The following is a 12,135-nucleotide window of genomic DNA, read 5'->3' as shown; positions in this document are numbered from 1 at the left end:
TGGAAATTTGAGGGAAGAGATTTGAATTTAACTTGGGAGGTGAGGAAGCCACTGAAGTGAGATTAGCAGAGGAGTGACTTGAGAGATCCATAGGGAAAGAGAGGATGGAGCAGAGAGAGGGTGGAAGTGAGAGACCTGTTACGAAGATATCACCATAGACCTTAGCAATGGTAATATGGCCCTAGGGTGATGGTGGTGGAAGGAGAAGGACCAAAATAAGAGAGCTGTTGTATTACTATGACTCTAGAATTTCACTTATTAAGTGCCTACTAGGTGTTTGGTACAAGGATAAAAAAAGACAAAGATGAAAGTCTCTGACCTTACATTCTATTGGAGGCAAATAATATGTTTTTAGAAAAATAAGGACCTAAAAATAAAAAAAAAGTAATTTGAGTATTTAGAAAAGAACATTAACAGTTAAAAATGTGGTCCGTCACTTAGCCATTATTATATGCTAGGAACTCTGCTAATTCTGGGAATTAAAAAAAAAAACAAACAACTCCCAACTTTGAGGGGTTATTAATTGAATGGGTGGGGACGCACATGGAAACTATATATGGGAGAAATTATAGATGAGAAATTAAATGGCCTGGGATAGAGTAGAGTTAAGAGGAGCTGAGTTCTAATCTGATTTCAGAAAATAGTTTGTAATTCTGGATAAGTCACTTAACCCTGTTTTCCTCAGTTTCCTCAGCGGTAAAATGAGCTGGAGAAGGAGATGGCAAACCACTCCACTATTCTTGCCAAAACAAGAAAAATCTAAATGGAATCATGAAGGGTCAGACGCAACTAATTGACAAAACAACAATAACAAATTGCAGATTAGATGTGAGGAAAAACACTAGAATTAAGGGCCAATCAGCCAATAAGTACATATCCAATTTTGGACCATTGGTTGTTGTGATAGAGACAGAGTGAGGAAGGAAGACCTTCCAGGCAAAATCAGGAGAAGAGAAGAAGGGATGCTTATGAGAAGTAAGGAAGAGGACAGAACCAGTGCTTCTTGTTATTTGTCCTTCGTTCTTCAAGAGGACCATGACTTCAGGGAGGTGATGCCATAACATGCAAATGAATTGGATTTAAGTGAGGGAGAGCTGGGCAAGATCCCCTGCTTAGATTTTGAATGAAGGAGACTGAGTGAATGGGAATGGGAATATCTGTGACAGAAAGAGCCATAGCAGAAGCAGAAACAAATTTAGAGGGGAAAATGATAAAAAAAAAATTTGGGGAATCGAATTCTGAATTTGTTATAAACAACTGGACTTTTGCATCAGAAGCTGGTAGAAGATCTTGCTCACTTCAGAACGCTTTTCCCATCTTCAAAGCCCCACATGTGAGAAGAGCAGATGTTACTTCCTTTGCTGAGCACTGCTGAGACAGCAGAGCCAAGCTCTCTACATCTGTGAAGAGCGCTTTGATGACTTTAGAGCAGTTCGTCAAAAAGAACTTTCCATTTGTGCCCAGCTCCCACTTCCTGAGAAGTCTATCTCTGTTCATTTCAGGAGAGTATCGTCAGCACAAGTTGGCTCACCCTTAAAAGAAAGCCAGCCTGAGACCCAAATTGCCATGTGTGCACTTGTTTTCCCCACCCCAAAGCCCACTTGATGTAACTCCCTGTGGCTCTCAAAAAAAAAAAAAAAAAATCTAAGACTTCCCTTAGCTATCATAATCTCTTGCTCTTAGTTCTTCATAGATTCATGTCCCATTCCTCTCTGGTCACCAGATTCAGAGTCACCAGCTCTCAGGGGCCATTTTCTTCAATCTGTACCTGGACAAAAATGTCTTCTATAATAAACCGAGTAAATCATTATCCACCCTCTGCTTTGAAACTCGAAGTGAGAAGGAAGTCCACCTCCCCATCGCAAAAGATAGCTCTTTTAGACATTCTGATGGTCAGAAAATGTTCCTTTCCAACTTTCTGCAATTCCCACTATATTGCTACTCAAGGTGTCCAACAGCCTCCTTGTGCAAGGCAGCTCTTCGAAGTCTGAAGAGAGCTTTCCCTCAAATCTTCTATTTTCCAGATGAGAAGCCCTTAGTTCCTTTAGGAAATTGTCATCTAGCACAGTCAGGAACTAAGGTTCATCCTCAGATTAGGGGCTTGCTCTGAAGGATTGTGTATCTTCAGATGGCGGGTTGCTGATTTCTCATGAGGGGAGGGTAACGGTACTCCTAAATATGATGATCTGCTAGAGGGAATAGCTTAATTGATCATTTTTCATGGATGTAATGCCTATGTATACCAACATATCATATCTTATGTAATATATATATAGATTATATATTATGTACAATATGAGATATATTAGGTAAAGATATGCTTGTATTTAATGATTATTAGTAATACTTATATTAATGTATTTAGTAATATTTACTTAATATGTATATTATTATATGATAGAGGACTGTAACTGCAGGCTCTATATACATAAATATTTATTTATACATAATATGTAAATTACATGCTTATATGGTAGGGGAATATAGATGAGTGTCCTATGTATAAGTATTTCTTGTAGCATAAATATTACGTAATAAAATTTTGCATTGACCTGGTCAACTCTCCTCTGATACTCTCCATGCTAGAAATATTCTCCTTAACATGTGATACCTAGAACCCAGCATATTTCCTTCTCCAGTGGGTGACACAAATCAAGGCAGAGTATATATATATAAAACATTATTTGGGGATAGAGCACTAGACCTGGAATCAGGCATATCTGAGTTCAAATTCAGCCTCAGGCATTTCTTAGATATGTGACTCTGGCAAGTCACTTAACCTTTGTCCTTATTTTCAAATGAGAATAATAATAGCATCTACCTCTCAGGGCTATTGTGAAAATCAAATGAGATAATATTTTAAAAGGCTAATCACAGTGCTTGGCGCATAGTAGGTAATTTATAAATGCTGATCCCTTTCTCACCCATGCACCCAGAAAATGACTAGTTAATCCATTATCCTCTTGCCATTTCAGTTTGGGGCACCACAGTTTCAGAAAGATTTTGATAAATTGGAGCATGTTCAGAGAAAGGTAACAGAAGTAGTGAGAGGCTTTCAGAAAGGTGGTTTTCAGACCATATGAAAAATAGTTGAAGAAACTGGAGATCTTTTGCCTGGATAAGAAAAGACTTAGTGTAGAAATAAGAACTGAGTAAGACTTATCACACAAAAGGATATAAATATTTATCTTCTGTTAATTTTCTTCTGCTTGGAAAAAAAAAGAGGGTAACCCTAGAAGCAATAGGTAGAGGGAAAAAAAAACAAAACAAAACAACAACAGATATATGGTCTTATGTAAACAAAAGCTTCCTAACAATTATAACTCTCCAATATGGAATGGGAAGTAGTTCGTAAGCTCCCCATCATTGGAGGTCTTCCAAGAGGCACTGCATGGTTGAATAATCTTTTAGTATGTTAGAGAGGGGATGTTTTCATGTGTCATGATGGTTGGCTTCTGGGATGCCTTCTAAATCTCAGTTTCTGTGAATCTGGAAAGTCCCCAAGGCAGAATTAAGGTTAGAACCAATATTTTCTCAATCTTTAACCAATAGCCTTCTTGCTATTTTATTCTCTCAAAAAATATCCTAATGCCAGAGGCAGAACCCAATGAACTCAACTAGTCAGGTTACAAGGAACATCCTGTGGTCTGTATAGAGAACCCATTCACCAATGACTTATTGGAATTTATATAGATTGGGAGATAACTAATTCAGTAACTGAATAATTTCCCAACCCTACTTCAAACTGAGTTCCTTTTTCTTACCCACCCACTCATAGTAACTTACCAGGACTCATTATAAACTCATTTACTCAGGAGCTCATTATAAACTCATTTCCTAAAACTTCTGAGTTAAGTGGTCTGGGCTAGAACTGGCCAGTGGATGGAGTGTAGTCAAGGGTACATTGTTCCGTTGGCTTGGGGAACTTCCCTAATGATCTGTAAATGCTCAGAATGTGTGTTTGTCTCACTTTCTCTCCTTTTCCTAAGGTAAAAGTTGCTGTCCCTATATAGTCCTTCCAAAATGTTACTGAGACTTCCAAGGGGTTAAGTCAGCACTTTCCCAATGTGTTTCTCATGTTTTTTTTTTTACTATGTTGTTATTCACTTCCTTTATTGCTCAATTGGAGATGTCCTTCCCAAGTATCATTATTTGATATGGGGAAGAAAGTGCTTTTCTTTATTTATTTTTAAGAGTTTTTTTTTTTATGTCACCCTCTAAGTTATAGAATTCTAAATTGTTTTTCCCTTTGTTTTTAGGGTTCCTGATTCACCCAGAATTCTGACTTTTCACTTGTTCTGTTTGTGCATCTTCAAATGACAGTTCTTATTTTGGAAGTCTTTTGAAAGTGAGGCTCCTTGAGTTTTCTTCATATCAATCCAAAAGAAAAGAAGATCTAATGAGAAATGAAGAGCTTCCTTTAGGTGTCTGAAGAATGAAAATCTTTGACTAAACATGCTACTATGTTGGTCTCATTGTAGCAGAAAGAACACTATATTGGTAGGAGATAAGGGCTTTCTTTCTAACTCCATTGTGACTAGGTGACTTCTCAAAAAATGTAAATATAAAGGGGAGTAGAGATATAAGATGATAGAAAGGATGGTGAGATCAGGTAAGGGTTTGTTTGTTTGTTTGTTTGTTTGTTTATAAGAAGAGATGGACATCCTTATAGGCATCAGGATAGATTAAAGATTAGGAGTAGAATAGATTAGAAATAGATAGTGGGGGTAGTCCATTTGAAAAGATGTGAGAGACTGGGATCAAGGAAACATTTTTGATGGGATCAAGGATTAGCCTTGGAAGAGAGAAGGGTTATCTCATCATTTAAAACCGGAATGAACAATATAGTGAGAAGATATTTCTGTGATTGGAGATGAGCAGGAAATAAAAAGAACTTTTGACAATCAGACTCATTTTGGTTTGTTTGCTTGTTAAGAGAACTAGTCTGAAACTGGAAGGGTATAATGATGAGGTCAGTTGATATATTGCTACTTTTCAAAGGGGTTCCACTAGATCTGGCTGCACATGTCCTAGGGGAACATCAAGGTCTAGGGGAAGGACAATATAGTAATGGTATCCTATGCGGAAAGTTGAGGAGAGATTAGAAGTTTAGAACACTGTCAACAAATGAGTACCTCCCATTTCCTTTCCTCTGGATCTCTTTTTAGGGCAGCTAGGTAGTGCAGTGAATGGGGCACTGACCTGAGAATCAGAACAACTCATTTTCCTGAGTTAAAATCTGGCCTCTGATACTTATTAGCTGTATGATCCTGGACAAGTCACTTGACTCTGTTAAATATTATTGAATCTAACTTTAATATCTTTTCTCTCTTTCCCTTTCTCTCTTCTAACCCTTCTACTACTATCCTGGTGATGACACTTATCAGCAGGATTACTGAAATAGCTTTTTGGTTGGTCTTTTTGTTTCAAGTTTCTCCATAGTCCAGTCCATCTTCTATTTAGCTCTAAAAAGTGATCTTCCTCAAAGGATAGGAACAGACAATTTTCAGATGACAAAATCAAAGTCATCTATAGTCATAAGAGAAAATTCTCTAAATTATTATTGATTAGAGAAATGCAAATTGAAATAATTCTGAGGTACCACTTCACATCTCTCAGATTGGCTAAGATGACAGAAAAAGATAATGAGGGTGTTAGAGGGGATGTGGGAAAACTGGGACACCAGTGCATTGTTGATGGACTTCTCAAATAATCTAACCACTCTGGAGAGCAATTTGAAACTGTCCCCAAAGGGATATAAAACTGTGCATACCCTTTGATCCAGCAGGGCTACTTTTGGTTCTGTATCTCAAGGAGATCATAAATGAGGAAAAAGGACCCACATGTGTAAAAATGTTTGTAGCAGCTCTTTTTGTGGTAGCAGAAAATTAGAAAATAAGAAGATTCCCATCAACTGGGATATGGTTGAACAAGTTGTGGCATATGAACATAATTGTTCTATAAAATATTGTTCTATAAAAAAATGATGAACAAGCTCATTTTAGAAAGGCCCAGAAAGATTTACAAGAACTGATGCTGTGTGAAATAAGCAGAAACTGGAACACATTGTACATAACAGCAGCAAGAATGTGCAATGATCATCTATGAAAGACTTGGTTCTTCTCAGTGGTTTAGTGATCCAAGGGAATCCCAATAGACTATGGATAATAGAAAATGCCATCTGCAGCCAGAAAATCAACTATGTAGATTGAATGTAAATCAACAAATGCTATGTTTACTTCTGTTTTTTTTTCTCCATAGTTTTTTTTTTCCTTTTGTTTTGATTTATCTCTGCCATTATGCTTCACAATGAAATGTATGTATTTAAATGTGTATTTAAAATATGTATTTAAAAAGTTAATATACATGTATAGCCAGAAAAACTACAACAATTTATAAAAAATGTGGTCTTCCTAGAGAGCAGTCCTGAACTTGTATATAGTAAACTCTAGCTACATCCTATTACTTCCTAAATCAAATACAAAATCCTGTTTCATTTTTAAAGCCTTTCATAACCTTTCTTCTTCCTATCATTTTTTATATTATATCTTACTGCTCTCCATATACTCTATGAGTCAATGGCCTCCTTATTTTTCTATGTAACAGACAATCATTTTCCAACTAATTGCATTTTCAGTAGCTGTCTCCAATTCCTGGATTTTTCCCCTTCCTCTTTTCCCCCTCCTGGTTTCGCTATTTTCTTTCCCATTTCAACTTAAAATCCCACCTTCTTCTATAAGGTTTTCCTCTTCCTCCTTTGATGCTAAGGCTTTCCTTTGGATACTGTCTCCAATCTCTTTCAAGTCCACCTTTGGACATAGTTATTTGTACATTTTCTTTCCCATTAGGCCCCTAGATCCTTGCAAATAGCAGCTATTTTTGCCTTTGTTCTTATCTCCAGCACTTAGCACAGTATCTGGCACAGAGTAGGAATTTAATAAATGCCTGTTGACTCGATTTGTGGAGAGTGGAATTAGTTACAGAAGGGGAACCTGGAGTGCCTTGGTAAAGGAAGGTCTCAGATAACATATATTTGTAAGGGTCACAATCAACATAATTTGGTGATTCCATCTCTTTCTCATCATCCTGATTTGTCCATTGGCCCACTAGTAGTCAGAGACAGAACTTGATTCTAAAGCAAGCCTTCGATGCACTAAGCCATGATGTCTCCATATCTTTGAATGCCAGAATTGGATCTGTTATTTCATTAAGGAATTCCCATGTGAGGAAATACTTTCTACCAATATCTGTCAGCACCTTTTGTGCAACTTTGGTCTCAGAAAGGCTCTAAGAGATCTGAAAGTGAAATAGTTTGTCCAGGACACAGCTACTTGAACCCTTGCCTTTGAGACCAGCTCTCTGTCCACTATGTCAAAGTTTATGTCTTTTCCCATATAAAATATGAATCATAGTATTTTAAAGAGCACTTTATTCAGCCACTCACTTCAATGCGAGGATCAATTTAGAGTGTTGTTCCTGTTGTTGTTGAGTCATTTCAGTTGAAAATGACTCTTTATGCCTCCAGTTAGGGAGTAGTTTGTCCCTCCCTCTTCCAGTGGATCTACTGTGTCAGGCAATAAGAAATTAAGTGATTTACCTAGGATCCTACAGTTTTAGAGCATTAACCAACAAATTGTCATCCCATGTTTTCTTTAATGATGGAGAGTTTGTCATCCAACAAAGAAGCTCATTCCATTGTTGAACAGTTAGAAAGTTCATACACCAAATCCAAATTGGTTTTCCTTTCTTCCTGTTTTGGAACTCTAGAGAAACTAACTCCTCCTGTTTTTTTTTTTTTTTTTTTTTTTTTTTTTTTTAATGAAACCTCTTCAAGACAATCAGAAACTCTGTCTTGCTTGTTGGGTTGTTACAAAGATAAAATAAATCATAGAAGGAGAACGTGTTTTATAAAAACAGATTTGCATGTGTGTATGCACATATGTGTGTGGGCACATGTCTGTGTGTTTTTAAAGTGGATTGACCCTGTCATAGCAACAGGGTTGCCATTCTGGAGAAAAGACATCAGCCAGACTGGCTGTCTAAGGGTTAGGGTTACTATCCGGAAATAGCTTCCCAAGTCAGTCATGAGTCAAAGTGGAAATTCAATATGGAAAGCACTTTGGGTCATTCATAGATCTTGTCTTAAAAATCATTATAAATGCTTATGATCAGAGGGCATCTTTTTTCGGAAGGTTTTAAGCTTTTTTGGACTACTTTTAGATTGATGACCTTACCCGATCCAGGGAAGCAGGCTGGGTCCGTGATTATTCTTTCCATTTGATAGATGAGTAAACCAGTAATCAAGGAGGACCTGCTAGGTAATTGCAGAATGAGGATGAGATCCCACGTAGCCTGGCTTTCAGCCCAAGTTTTTTTTTCTTTAGGAACTATGTTCCCAACACTTTGGAATATCAGTATCAATAATCTACATTAATGCAACTGTTGCATTGCCAGATCGGTGTTTTTAGCTGTTGTACTCGTGCATGTACATGTACACACACACACAGACACACACAGAGATTCAGCTGTTTATTCTTTAAAGTAGTGAGGTATCACTTTTGCTAGAGTGCTAGATATCAAGTCAGGAAGATAAGGGATAAGCACAGATTGCCATGAGAATAAAATGAAATTACAAATGGAAGGCACTTTGTTAACCTTAAAGCACTCATGCATGTTAAGTATTATTATTATTATTATCAAATATTTATTGATCATCTAGTATGATCAATGTGTTGTCTTAGGCTCTTAGGAAGAAAAAAAAAGGCAAAGAAAAATAAGATATGATCCCTGCCCTTAAAGAACTTCGAATCTTGTAGGAGAGATAATGTATTCAAGCAAATAAATATTCTACTCCAAATTAGAACAAGTTAAGGGCATATAAAACAAGCACAAGAAAGAGTGAAAACTCTATGAGGATGTCATTTCTTTCTCATATTCAGTGTCTACTGATGTCAACAAATTAAAGGAGGAGAATGTAGTGTTAGGAGATACTTTTTCATTCCAAAGCCAAATTCTCAGTCAATTATCCAAAGTGAATTTGAACTCTGAACCATCTATGGCTTCCCCTGTTCCAACTGGACCTCCATGGCTTTGCTCTAGCTCAAAAACTGTTTACTGCTTCCTTTTCAAGAGGTTTCCTTGAACCTGGCCACATGTGTCTTAGGGGTACATCTGAAGGAAGAAGAGCCCAGGCCGGGGTGCTATGTACACCAGCAGGCTATAGAAAGATAGCCAGGGAGATCTCTTCTGAAATGAGATTTTTCTGAAATTGGGGGAATTGAATGATCTAAATGGGAATTGGAGTCCTCAATCTGGCAGGGCAAGGTGGGAAAAGAAGAGTCCTGTTACAGCTCACAGGTAGGGAATATCCTAAGCCTCTTATCACCCTAGTGGGTGATAGGAAGGGAAGAAGGGGCAAAGGGAACATCAAAGACCATGGAGCAGGTTTTACCAACTCACTGGCTCTCCAGGCTCGGCAGCTAAAGATGCAGGATTTTATGGTGAGTTAGGGAAAGGAGAGGATGAAAAACCAAGGCAAACTTCCCTACCAAGTAGACTTAACCAAACATAACCATCCAACAGGAAACTCATCCACATGCACTGACACATATACATATGTGAACATTTCCACATCAGGTTAAGGGAGCAGTTGTGCATCAGAGTGAAATCATCAGTACAGTATCTGAATATTTCATACACATGTGTTCTCTCTCTCTCTCTCTCTCTCTCTCTCTCTCTCTCTTTCTCACACACACACACACACACACACACACACACACACACTCAATTCCAATGGATCTGTACATAATCTTATTATGATAGGTTTATACTGCAACTCATCCATGACTCCTCTATGGTAATATGATTACCTCTTATATCTTTCCATAAATCATCCATAGGGAATATATCAAACATACTGAAGGCCTTTTTCTAGCCTTCAAATATTTCATGGAGTAGATGTGATATTTGGGCCATCCATCCATCCATTATCCCCTCGTCTCGCTACATGAATGGTCCATCTCCTTTTTTAGCCATACATGGGACTCTACACAACTCAACTGGAACTCTACACAACTCAACAATGAGAGCTGTAGTGATTTAAAAGAGATTGACATAGCTACCCACAGCACAAAACAAAGGGAGAAAGAATGCTTATTGCCAATTTGTGACATGCCTCTGTATCGAGCAAATTAACCAGCATTATACATTTATTTTGGACAGGTATGACAAATGGACAAGGAATTGGGATAAGACCTAAGTTGGAGGAGATTAAGTTAGGTCATATTTATTTATATCTACATGGATTTTTTTGGTTAAGTTAAAGAAAAGTAATTAATCAATTAGCAAAGACCAATAACATATAAAGTATTAGAATGAAAAGACTTTCATTTTTTGCCTCCAAAACTTTGTGCCTAATATTATGTCTAAAACATAGTAGGTGAATGCTAAACATGTTTCAACTGATTTGCATGGGGATTAATAGATGTCTAATAAATTCTTGTTGAAAGAACTGATGAATTTTCATGATGTAGTTAACTGAGTTTTGATTATTTGTACATACGCATTCACACACATGGGTGAGGTGTGTATGTGTGTGTATTTAGACATATTATATATACCTCTCTATATAATATGCATATGTTTAAATATGCATATATACGCACAATATAATGTATACATACATCTATATGCAGACACAAAAGCACAAAGATATGCTTATGTATATATCTATATCTATCTATCTACATATTTTAGGTATGATTAATACCTAGAGCTCTGGTTTGACTATATATGATTACATATATTTTTGAAAGGTAGCTAGATGGCACAGGATTAGTTTCACGAAGATTCCTTTTGGGTTTAAATCTCATCTCAGATATTTAGTTGGATGATCCTGGGCATGTTTGAATCAGTTTCTTCATCTGTAAAATGATCAAGAGAAGAAAATGATAAACCACTGTAATATCTTTGCCAAGAAAATCCCCAATAGGATCACAACTAAAAAATGACTAAATAACAGCCGCATATTTATAGATACAACACATACTCACACACACAAACTCACTTGCCTCAGCTCACATGTATCCTAAAGTAATCATGAAATTGAACTACAGAGAAACTAACATGGCACCTGTACAAGAATGACATCCACCTTAGTGACGTATTTCCCTTTCTTTAGTTTTACTCCATGACCTCATTAGGAATGGAGAAATGGGGAGATTCTTGAGGACTAGCACCAAAGAAAGCAAGCTCTATCAGATTCTCCCTCAGAACTAGGAAAAGACAGACTGGATACTGTCCATAGCCAGCCTTTCTCTCTTCAGAGGAGTTCCTGTCTAGTTTCACTTCAGGGGAATGAAATTTTCAATCATGGACACTAATATATCATAATATAATATTATATTATATAGTTATATAATATAATATTATAATATAATAAAGTTAAAGCATTTAGATTTAGTTAGGACTGAGCAAGGACCCAGAGTGACAAAAGTCACAACTCTGGCGTATCAAAGTATGTGATTTGTTAGTATTTTTGCCTGTATTTCCCTTATGATTAATGTTCAGTAACAAACCATGCACATGGCTGAAACTCGATGGAAACTCAAATATCAGAAAAGACCCCGTTGAGAGATATATGTTTATTTTGGCTCTGTTAATGTAACTTTCCAATTGAACTCATTAAATTGCTTGTGTGTATATATGTATATGGTGGTGGTTAGTGGGGTAGCTCTAGAGAGATATGATTGTGTATGTTTGTGTGTGTGTGTGATGGTAGTTAGTGGGATAGCTATAAAGAGATATGACTGTGTGTGTGTGTGTGTGTGTGTGTGTGTGTATGCGCGCGTGTGTTGTGTGTATACAAGTACACACTTGCATTGGGTGATTGGATTTGTGCTTGGCTTGGCTCATAGTGAATGTTGATCTGCACTCAAGCCCTCAGGCTAATGCTGTTGAACTATTACCCTTCACAGGCAAGCATAACTCAAGGCAATGAATTAGTGACTTTCCATTAGCTCCCTGAAACACTGAAAGGGGGAGAATTTTCTGTCCTCAAAGGGACAGTGCCATCTGGTGCATACCCTAGGTTAGGCAAGAGGGGTGGCCTGAGCACTTAGCAGATTGCTTCTGTTT

Source organism: Antechinus flavipes, chromosome 6 (assembly GCF_016432865.1).
Source record: "Antechinus flavipes isolate AdamAnt ecotype Samford, QLD, Australia chromosome 6, AdamAnt_v2, whole genome shotgun sequence".
Lineage (NCBI taxonomy): Eukaryota > Metazoa > Chordata > Mammalia > Dasyuromorphia > Dasyuridae > Antechinus > Antechinus flavipes.
Note: the sequence above shows the minus strand (reverse complement) of the source record.